We start from the raw sequence: 12,416 nt of genomic DNA on the forward strand, positions 1-12,416 counted from the left end.
ATATAAACTTGATAAAATGAATTTAAGTAAGTAAACAAGACACGATGAACTTTTAACGTTGTTTTCCGATGTCTGACGTCATAGTATGTTGAACTCATTTGTGAATTATTTAATGGCAAGCTTCATTGAATATCAGCTTCAAAGCGTCTGAGAATTTCTGAATATTGCCACCAGAAAAATGCTTGCGATAATGTCACACACACAACTGCATAAATAATTTCAAGAGCTGCCTGGAGATTTATTGCATCGTATGCCTAATCAGAATGTTTTGTAATATGCCTCGTTGTAAATAAATCTGCATCGAATACAAGTTTCCTACATTTTTGAAATATAAAATAAAATCTTGAGAATATTGATACCCCTAAGAGCCTGTGATTCATGACACGGGAAACTATGGATAGCCCAAATAAGATTCAATATACAGAATGCTTTTTTCAGTAGCCGGGTAGGGGGATGCCCGAGACATTTTCTCCCCAGGCAATCAGGAACCCGAGCTCTCATGCAGGCTCCCCGGAACTTTCTATCCAGCCTACCCCAAGAAGCGCACCACACTCGAGTGTATCAGTATGAGCTACCTTGTGCTTGACAATCATTACTGTCAGAACTACATGAGTTTGGCGTGTCAGAGAATTCATCAGAAGCAGGGTATGGGCAGCCGCCTTACCATACTTAGCAGGTGGGCACTGAAAACTAGGTAATCATTGGATTTCCTCATATAAATAGCAGGTATACTTCTCATTTACAGATTCTGAAATTTTGAATTCTCAAGAAATCATGTATATTCACATATATACAACCATTTTACCCTTCTTCTTCACTTGGTGACTTAAGCATCGGAATGGCTATGTCGGATACTTTTCCGGCGCCCATTCACGAGTTCATCTTCTTGTTTACATGTTACGTTGGAAGCCATAGCTTACAGATATATTTTCATCACAAATATATCCTGTTGGAAACTAAATTCTGGAGTTTGACAAAAACATAAATCAATTGATCAAATCGTCTAATACGCGAAAGCAAATTCGGCAGCTGATTCGGCAGCTGGACTTATCAACTGAAATCAGTTAACACAAACTGATCAGTTGAGAACTGATCAGTTAAAAAGTCAGCCGAAAATATTAAAATCTCTCAACTGAAGATACCTCGGGAAAGATCATATCAGCAACTGAAAATGGAAAGTCGCACCTCGATCACTACAACATAGAACAATGTGTTTCGGCTATTGCGTTTAAGACGCCGTATCACAATCAATGAAGAGAATATTGCCCAAAGGAATATTGAAGAAGCAATCAACGGATACATAAATTCAAAGTTACCGTTGAAAGACAAGTCTATAAATATGACAAAAGAGCAGTTGAAGAAAAAAAAACGATCTATCAATTTCAAACTTGCTATTACTCTGTCAAAATCTCAGCTCACTCTTATTAGACTTATTCGTAGCAATCAAAGCTACAAGTTGAGCAAACTAGCACTCTGTAATATTGATAATTCAACAAGTGCTAAAGTTCAGTTACTTACAGAGATCATTGTATTATACTAAGAGTTTCAGTTTAGGCAATAGATAAGTCCTAACTGAAGTGGGTCTGTACAAGTGTTGTACTCGATCAAAAGTCTTTTAGTGAATATCATATCCTTGAGATAGAAGGGGTGACGTAGGAGTTATTCAAATCTCCGAACATCCAGAAACATATTGTGTTGTCTTTACTGCAGCCTTTCATTTTCAGTTAGATATTCTATCTTTCAATCAGTTTATTTTCCGCAACTGCTTATTCAGTTTAACTGATTGTTATTGACCGACGGGATATTTTGTTCAGTTTGTAATAAAACTGAACTATCTTTTTAAAAGAACTTTTATATTCATAGAAGTGTTTATTCAACCCTCCCTTCTAAACACTCCTTAGTCAATAACCGATCCTATCAAGTGGTATCAGAGCAAGGCATATCCTATCAAAGACTATCTATACTCAATCTGATCACTATGTCCTCATTCAATAATATTCCTATGTTCTCCAGAGAAGATTTCGATGATTGGAAAATAAGAATGCAGGCTCATCTAGCTGCACAAGACGATGACATGTGGTACGTTATAACCGACGGACCCATGAAGATTTTGAAAGCAAACACAGCTGTTGCTATTACTGAAGGGGCACCTCACCGAATTGAAAAGCCCAGAGATGAGTGGACTACTGAGGACAAGAGAAAGGCAAATCTAGACAATGTTGCAAAAGACATATTGTATAAGACACTGGACAAAGTAACGTTCAGTAAAATCAAAATGTGCAAAACCGCCAAAGAAATTTGGGAGAATTTAATTCAACTTTGCGAAGGCAATGAACAAACCAAGGAAAACAAACTTTCAGTTGCTGTGCAGAAGTTCGACAACATCAGAATGAAGATTGGAGAAACAATGCACGAATATGATTAAAGAACCAGCTGTATCATCAACGAACTGAATGCACTTGGAAAAGTGTATACAAATAAAGAAGTAGCGTTGAAAGTAATCAGAGGACTTCCCAAAGAATGGGATGTCAAAACTATGGCAATGAGGGAATCAAAAGATCTGAACAAAGTTGAACTTCATGATTTATTTGCTGACCTGAAAGCATATGAGTTTGAACTTCAAACTCGAGAAGGGGAACCTTCTACCCCAGCAGCAACTACTGCCTTGACTGCTGTTAGAAGTGAACCAACTGGTTCAGTTGAGAAAGATGCTGATCAACTGAGCAATGATGCTATGTCACTATTCATTAAGAAATTTGGAAGATTCATGAGGAAAAATCAAGGAAATTTTCAGAAGAATTATCAAAGAAACAACTCTAGAGAAGAGTCTAATGTATGTTACAATTGTGGCAAATCTGGTCACTTTATTGCTAACTGTCTCAAGCCGAAAAAGGACAATCAAGTCTCAACTGAAAGAAAGAAGAAAGTGTATGAGCATAAGAAGAGATCTAAGGACGACAAGAAGCTTTACAGAAAGAAACATGAAGTACTCCTAGCTGAAGATAGCAAAGCCAAATGGGCAGAAACTGACAGCGAAGAGTCAGAACCAGAAAGTTCTTACAGTTCTAGTGAGGATGAAGAAGAAGTAAAATGTCTGATGGCTGATAACATAGAAGATCAATCAAACTATCAGCAGGTATTTGATTTTAGTTCAACTGATTTTACAAGAGAAGAACTCATATCAACTCTTCATGACATGGTCAGTGAGTATCAAAAGCTTGCCTTATCATTTGAAAAAATCAGAGCAAAGCAAGATGATCCCAAAGACAATAAGACAAAAACTGATGAATCAGTTGATATGTTGAGTCTGAAAAGGGAGATTGCTGAACTCAGAAATGAAAGAAGCATGGATCAATTAATGATTCAAAAATTGTTGCTTGAAAATTCAAAGCACAATGAGCTTATTCAGGCTTGGAACAAATCATCTAAAGCTTTAACTAATATACAGAATTCTCAAAAATCAGTTGAAGATAAAACTGGTTTAGGATTCTGTAGTAAAGATGATTCGTCTTCCCAAGATACTCAACCAAAACTGAATATGAACAAAGGGAAATATATTCACTTTGTAAAATCAGTTATGGTACAAGAACAAGCAGAGTCGAGTAAACTGATTGAACAGCCATCTCAGAATATGAATAAAGGAAAGAGATGTGGGATTGGGTATAATCCAAAAAGTAAGACTGACTCATGGAGTCAGCAACTAAAAACTCTTAGCAGAAAATATTCAAATGGCTACTCAAACTACTACAACAGTAAGCCAGTTCAGAAAAGATATAGGTGGAACAAAAAGGGCAAAATACATGTTGTATCATCCACACACCATACACAAAGCACAAACAGACAAGGAAGGATCATATGGAATACAGCAACAGGACGGTCAGTTAGACTGATTCAAGTCTGGATTCCTAAAGGACTAATCAACTTTGGACCCAAATAAAAAAAAAAAGGGTACCAAAATCTTATTTTGTGTTTAATTGCAGAAAATAGGTACAAGCATTGGATCAATATGGTATTTGGACAGTGGATGTTCACGACATATGACAGGAAATTCAAATTTATTATCTCAACTGGTCAAATACACTGGTCCAAACATCAGTTTTTGGGATAACTCCAAAGGTAAAACTGTGGGTAAGGGTAAGCTTATCCATGGTAACTTCACCATTAATGATGTTTTATTAGTCGAGAATCTCAAGTATAATCTGATAAGTATTAGTCAGTTATGCGATAATGGATTCTCAGTTCAGTTTGACAAACACTCCTGTTCAGTCAAAAACTCAACTGGCGAGATCATTCTAACTGGCAAAAGGTGTGGAAACACTTACAAAGTCAGCTGGAATGATCAACCTTATACACCAGTATGCTTTATTGCATCTAAATCATCTCAAAACTGGTTGTGGCATAAAAGGTTAAATCATTTAAATTTTAAATCCCTTGCCTATCTGAGTAAGCATGAACTTGTAACCGGTTTGCCCAAAATAAATTTTTCAAAAGAAAAACTTTGCTCAGCATGTCAGTATGGAAAACAAGTACGATCCTCTTTCAAAAACAAAGGCTGTAAATCTTCATCCCGATGCTTAGAATTATTGCACATGGATCTCTTTTGTCCAATACCAGTCATGAGCTTAGGGGGAATGAAATACACCTTGGTGGTCGTAGATGACTTTTCAAGATTTACTTGGGTTATATTTCTCAAATCCAAAGACCATACGACTGCACAACTGATTAAACTCTTCAAAAGACTTTTAAATGAAAAATCAGTTGGAATTGATCGAATCAGATCTGATCGAGGAACTGAATTTATCAATCAAACACTTTCAAGCTTTTTAGAAAATACTGGAATCAAGCATGAGCTCTCACCAGCAAGAACACCTCAGCAAAACGGTGTAGCTGAGAGAAGAAATCGGACTCTTAAAGAAGCTGCTAGAACAATGCTTGCTGATTCTGGTATTTCTCAAAATTTTGGGCAGAAGCAGTAAACACTGCATGCTATACTCAGAACAGATCGATGATTAATAAGAACCACATGAAAACACCATATGAGATCTGGCATGGAAGAAAAAGCATAATCACTTACTTCAAAATATTTGGCTGTAAATGCTTCATTCATGATAATGGTAAAAATTATTTAAAGGCTTTTGATGCAAGATCTGCAGAAAGAATTTTCCTTGGATATTCATCAGTTAGCATAGCTTACAGAGTATTTAATAAGAAAACCTTAAATGTTGAAGAATCTGCACATGTTGATTTTGATGAAACGGCACTAATTGATAAGCCAACTGATCAAGTTGAGCTAGCTGATCAATTTACAGATATCAGTCTGGAAGATGATGACTCAGACGAAAGTCGTAATAATCAAAATATCCTTCATACATCTGAACCTGAGATATTGGATCAATCAGCTGAATTAGAAGCAAATCTTGACAATCATTTAGTGGAGCAAACTAATGTGAATCAGTTAACAACTGAATTAGCTCCAACTGAAACTGAGAACATTCAGTTACCTAACGAAGAATTTGCTGACAATGTAGCAACAAATGCTGAACTTAGATGGAAGAAATCACACCCTCCAGAACTGGTAATAGGTAACCCATCTGATCCAGTAAGAACAAGAAATCAGATGCTCAATCTATTTACTCATTCAGCTTTTGTATCTCAATTAGAACCAACAAAAACTGACGAAGCTCTTGCTGATCCAAATTGGATTAATGCAATACAAGAAGAGCTAAATCAGTTCGTTCATAACAATGTCTGGAACTTAGTTCCAAGACCAGCTTTTAAAACTGTTATAGGAACAAAATGGGTGTACAGAAACAAACTGAGTGAAGATGGTTCAGTTGTGCGCAACAAAGCAAGGCTAGTGGCACAAGTATATAGACAAGAAGAAGGAATTGATTATGATGAAACATATGCACCAGTTGCAAGACTGGAGGCAATCAGAATATTTCTTGCCTATGCATCCTTCAAGAACTTTAAAGTCTATCAAATGGATGTGAAAAGTGCATTCCTAAATGGTCAATTGCAGGAAGAAGTCTACGTTGAACAACCTCCAGGTTTTGTCGATCATAACTATCCTGATCATGTCTATTATTTGAACAAAGCGTTATATGGTCTCAAACAAGCTCCAAGAGCTTGGTATGAAACCCTTTCAAAATTCCTAACTGATCATGATTTTTCTGTTGGATCAGTTGATCAGACTTTGTTTAAATTTTCGAAAAATGATCATATCTTACTTGTTCAAATTTACGTTGATGACATTATTTTTGGGTCAACTAACCCCAAATTGTGCAAGAAATTTTCCAAGTTGATGAAGGATAAGTTCGAGATGAGCATGATGGGTGAGCTGACATTCTTTCTTGGTTTACAAGTGAAGCAACTGGATTCAGAAACATTTATCAGTCAAACCAAATATACCAAGGAATTGCTGAAGAAATTTGGCATGGAATCTTGTTCAGCAGCAAGCACTCCAATGAGCTCATCAGTTAAATTAGACACTGATCAAGGGGGAATATCAGTTGAGACGACACTATACAGAGGTTTAATAGGTTCATTATTATACCTAATCGCTAGTCGCCCTGATATTATGTTTGCTGTATGCATATGTGCACGATTTCAAGCTAATCCTAAGCAATCACACTTTTCTGCTGCCAAACGTATCTTGAAATATCTTAAAGGCACAGAAAATGTTGGATTATGGTACTCTAAAGACTCATCTTTCAATTTAGTTGGCTATTCAGATGCAGATTATGCAGGATGCAAGCTTGATCGGAAAAGTACAAGTGGATCATGTCAGTTTCTTGGAGACAGACTGATATCTTGTTTTAGTAAAAAGCAAACATCCATAGCAACTTCCACAACTGAAGCAGAATATCTTGCTGCTTGAAGCTGCTGTGCCCAATTACTTTGGATTCAGCAACAATTGAAAGATTATGGTGTTGATGCAAAGGAATCACCAATATTCTGTGACAACACGAGTACAATTGCTATTACATACAATCCAGTTCTTCACTCCAGGACTAAGCATATAGATGTCAGACATCACTTCATCAGAGATCATGCACTAAAGAAGAACATCAGATTAGAATACGTCTCAACGGAACAACAAGCAGCAGACATCTTCACAAAACCATTACCAGAGGCTAAGTTTTCTTATTTTCGAAATATTCTTGGTTTAATTGATCTATCTTAAAATATTATTAGTAATATAATTTCACTAACAAAATTAAGTACAAAATAAGAACACAACAAATTGAAAATAATATTTCACTAAGAATACCAACGTTCCCAATGTACAGAAGAAATCATAGACCCAACTGTATCTAGCCATGTCCTAACCCAATCATTTAACTTATAAATTCGAACTCCAGCAAATTCCCTTGACTTTGAGATCTTATCAACAACATGCCACTCCTTCCATAGCATTGCTTCTAAAAGACATTTGTCTTCAACCAAATCATTAACATGCCTAACCTCAAAACGAGCAAGGTATTTCAGTGCTCTTGCCTCCTGAGCACGAGTAGGAATGACACCACTATCACTCACCATCTTCAGTTCATAAATCTTTTCCCAGGTTGTCAATACCTTTTGAAAAACATATCTTTCCATTTTTCTTTTGATCTCAGTTAAGCGAAGGGCTGACTGATCAGTCACATGAACGTGAGTGCCACTGTATGCATCAGAATCAGACATGTTGAAATACTTTTGAACTGACGAGGAATCACATTTTTATCACTATCATCTCATTTATAAGAAAAAGGTGTTGAAGAAGTTGAAGAATCACAAGTCAATTAAAGCGTCTCTCACATTTACCGAGGACATTTAATATATCAGTTGATCATTGTCAACTGATAACAGTTTGAATTTTATTAGTTGTTTCATTATCAACTTATGAAAATAAGTTTTTTTTTTCTAGTTCATTTGTTTACTTATCAAAACTGATGACTGTTAGCATTTCATTAGATCATATAATAAATAATTGTGTGAAGAAATAAAACAAAACGATGCAATAAATATTTTATTCATCCATAAATATTTGAAAGGATTACATTATCATAAGTTTCCTTCACATTACGAGAATTTTATCTTTCTAAAGAACTCTCACTTCTCCTAATTTTTATCTTGAGAAATATCAGAATTTCTATCACTTTCAAATGGCAAACCAGATTCCAGCACATCTTTTGAACGCCATGGCTATCAACTTCAACTCAATTATGACCATTACAGACGCTGATGTAAAGAAAATATTTCAGCAACTGGAATCAGCAGGCTTAAAACCCTTTCTGGGTCTCTACGCTCAGGAAATTTATCCCAAAGAGTTTCACGACTTCTATTCAACAGGATTCATCAATTCTGATGAAAATATTGCTGCTACCATCAATAACAAACTAATGATCATCTCTGAAGATTATTTTGGAAATTTGTTTTCACTGCCTTCTGATGGGCTCGCACAAATTTCTGAGATCCAGGCATCGGAAATCGAAGAGATGCAAACTTTACTCTCTGCAGATGGAAAGAAAATCAAAGTTTCCGATCCAAAGAAGGAGTTAAAGCACGAAGTGCAACTGCTGGCAGACATTGTAGCCAAAGGGCTTTTGGCGAAGGCTGGATCGTTTGCTGCTCTGACTCTGGAAAAGTTTCAACTCATCACCGTAATCATGACTGGACGACGAATCAACTGGAAGCATCTTCTATTCACTACTTTGAAGAACATGTTCTCTTCTGCTAAGCAATCCAAAGGTTTTGCTGTCCAGCTCAGTTATCTGCTGAAAAACCAAGGGTTAATTGCTGATGATTCTGACAGATTAACAAGATTCAAGGTATTCAATGCTAAAAACATTTTACCATCCAAAACCAAATTAGATCTCTCCCCTGAGAAATTCATCAAGAACAAAAAGGAAATTGGGATGGAGCAGACTGCTCCCAAATCAGTCAAAGTTGCCAAGAACTTGACAAAGAAGAAAGAGTCAAAACGCAAACTGACTCTCAGTGATTCTGATAGACAGAAGACTCTACCTCTTCAAATTGTCAAGAAACCAAGGACACTGAAGACCAAATCAATTGGTCATGTTAAACCCACATCCACTGATCAGGTAATGGATACAGGAACTCAACAGCCAATCCAGGATGTTTTCTCAAAGGAAGTTTCAGTTGCATCCTTAACTGAGGATCAGTTACCGTTATCCTCATTACTGCCAAACATCACTGCATCCAGCAAATCATCAAAACTTCCAGGGGTCAAAGCACCACTGATTAGTATCTCACCTTACTCTTCTTTACCATTTTCCAGACCCACCGGAATAATACTCAGAGAAAATATTGATGCAACTACATCAGGATTAACTATTCCACACATTTTAAGTGACTCTAAGGGCAAGAGTAAACTTCAAGAAGAACCCAGGCCCTCAAATGCAATTCAGACTCATATTGACCTTATCTGGCAAGAAGTCAATACATTTGCAGAAGAGAAGCACCAAGTTTTTGAAGAATGGGTCAATTTCAGAGTTAATGTTTTTGCTAAGGAACTGCGCAATAAATCAAAGTTGAAAAGATTTATTGATCTAGAACGATTAGTGCTCAAAACAGTTAAGGCCTCCTCTATCCAGCAAGCTTTGCAAAGGAAGAAATATTTCTTTAACGTACATCGGGAACAAAAGTCGCAGCAAATAGTTGCTGAACTCAGGCAAAACTTTAATCCCCTTAGTCCAACTGCATTCAACGACAAAGCAGTCTATGCTCAATTGGAAACAGATCTGATAACACTACAAGCAGAAATTAAAGACTGGGAAATGGGTCAAGAGCTGATCATCCCAGAGATATCTCAAAAATTTGCTGAAGAAGCTCCAGCTGATCATTCAGTTGGAAACCCAGTCACGGATCTTGCTGATTCTTCATCTCAACCAAAAGGTATTTCATCAATTGCTCCATCTTCATCCAACACAGCACCTACAACTAATATTCCTAAGATGTATTCTGAGGCTGAGCTGAAATTGGGAAACATTGATGAAGTTATTCAGTCAGTTGTTCAGGAATTTTCCACAGTTGATCACTCTGCTGATCAAATCAATCCGGAGGTCACTATTGAATCTGTACAACCTGATCTATCTACTGATCCGGTTCACCCCACTAATGAGCCAGACACTTTAATCAATCATCCTGAAGAGGCACCAACTTCAGTGCTTTTATCATCTGCTGAACAGAACCCTTCTTCATCACCTCAGGATTTAGATAAAATCACTGCTGATAATATTCCAGTTCAAGGAGAAATAACTGAAACTGATATTTCAGTTCAAAATGTTATTGAATCAGTCTCAACTGATCAAACTTTGGTCATTTTTTAGCACATCTCTAAAGAACCAGGGACATCTTATCAGTCTCCTCCTTCATCTTCTTCGGATATTGCACTTATCTTGGAAGAATTTCAGCACCTACAGAATAATATGGAGCAAATGATCTCTACCATCTCCAAAATTCAGAACACACAACTATCTCACACTCTAAAGCTGGACCATTCACATACATCCAACTTAGAGAAAATGAATAAACTTCAAGCCAATATGGACTCTCTTATCCAAACTGTAATAGATATGAAGAAGGGACTCATCAACTCTTTCTCTACAAATCAGGATGTAAACAGTCAAAGAATTGGGCGACTGGAAACCTCTGTTTCAAAGAAGATAGAATTACTGCAGACTTCTTTCACCACTGTGGCCACAAGTATCTCCTCAGATGTAAAACTTCTATCCATCGATGTTAGAAAGCTCTCAGACAGAATGGAGGTATTTGACAAAAAGGGGGAAAGCAGCTGAAGCAACTGATATCATTTGTCCAGTTATTTTATGTTTCAGTTGTGCTGAAGAATTAATCAGATTATTATTATCAACTGATATCATTTTCTAAGACTTTATATTATCTACAAGGAACCCAGCTATTCTATGATTCAGTTGCGTAATCTATTATCAACAAAGAGCTGAGTTAAATCACTTGGTTTTGTCAAACACCATAAAGGGGGAAATTGTTGGAAACTAAATTCTGGAGTTTGACAAAAACATAAATCAATTGATCAAATCGTCTAATACGCGAAAGCAAATTCGGCAGCTGATTGGCAGCTGGACTTATCAACTGAAATCAGTTAACACAAACTGATCAGTTGAGAACTGATCAGTTAAAAAGTCAGCCGAAAATATTAAAATCTCTCAACTGAAGATACCTCGGGAAAGATCATATCAGCAACTGAAAATGGAAAGTCGCACCTCGATCACTACAACATAGAACAATGTGTTTCGGCTATTGCGTTTGAGACGCCGTATCACAATCAATGAAGAGAACATTGCCCAAAGGAATATTGAAGAAGCAATCAACGGATACATAAATTCAAAGTTACCGTTGAAAGACAAGTCTATAAATATGACAAAAGAGCAGTTGAAGAAAAAAAACGATCTATCAATTTCAAACTTGCTATTACTCTGTCAAAATCTCAGCTCACTCTTATTAGACTTATTCGTAGCAATCAAGGCTACAAGTTGAGCAAACTAGCACTCTGTAATATTGATAATTCAACAAGTGCTAAAGTTCAGTTATTTACAGAGATCATTGTATTATATTAAGAGTTTCAGTTTAGGCAATAGATAAGTCCTAACTGAAGTGGGTCTGTACAAGTGTTGTACTCGATCAAAGTCTTTTAGTGAATATCATATCCTTGAGATAGAAGGGGTGACGTAGGAGTTATTCAAATCTCCGAACATCCAGAAACATATTGTGTTGTCTTTACTGCAGCCTTTCATTTTCAGTTAGATATTCTATCTTTCAATCAGTTTATTTTCCGCAACTGCTTATTCAGTTTAACTGATTGTTATTGACCGACGGGATATTTTGTTCAGTTTGTAATAAAACTGAACTATCTTTTTAAAAGAACTTTTATATTCATAGAAGTGTTTATTCAACCCCCCCTTCTAAACACTCCTTAGTCAATAACCGATCCTATCATATCCCTTGCTCATTTCCTTAAACACAACATTTGTATTATTATCCGGTGGATTGCACCTAGCTCACCCGATTCACCCGGATATCATCATTGGCGTCGTTTATGGGAATTGAGCTCAAGACGTTGATACGGCTCCTACCAGAAGAACTAATCAAGATACTTCCCGAGCTCCTGGAGATGATGTATTTATCTCTGGACAAGGTGGTCTTCCGCCCACAGGACCCCCACATGTTATCAATTTATCCCCGGAGGAGTTGGCTCGGATTATATCCGATGCAGTGGAGAAATTTTTAGCCCGAGAGACCCTTCTCATCAAGCTACACATCCGGGAGGAGAGCATGAGAGAGAACATGAGGTAGGGGAGGAGGAATCAAGGATGGAAGAAAGATAATCTAGTGTCGGGTCAAATTTCCCTACTGTGGCGGAGGAGTTGGAAGAA

Source organism: Primulina eburnea, chromosome 2, assembly GCF_022965805.1.
Source record: "Primulina eburnea isolate SZY01 chromosome 2, ASM2296580v1, whole genome shotgun sequence".
Taxonomy (NCBI): Eukaryota; Viridiplantae; Streptophyta; class Magnoliopsida; order Lamiales; family Gesneriaceae; genus Primulina; species Primulina eburnea.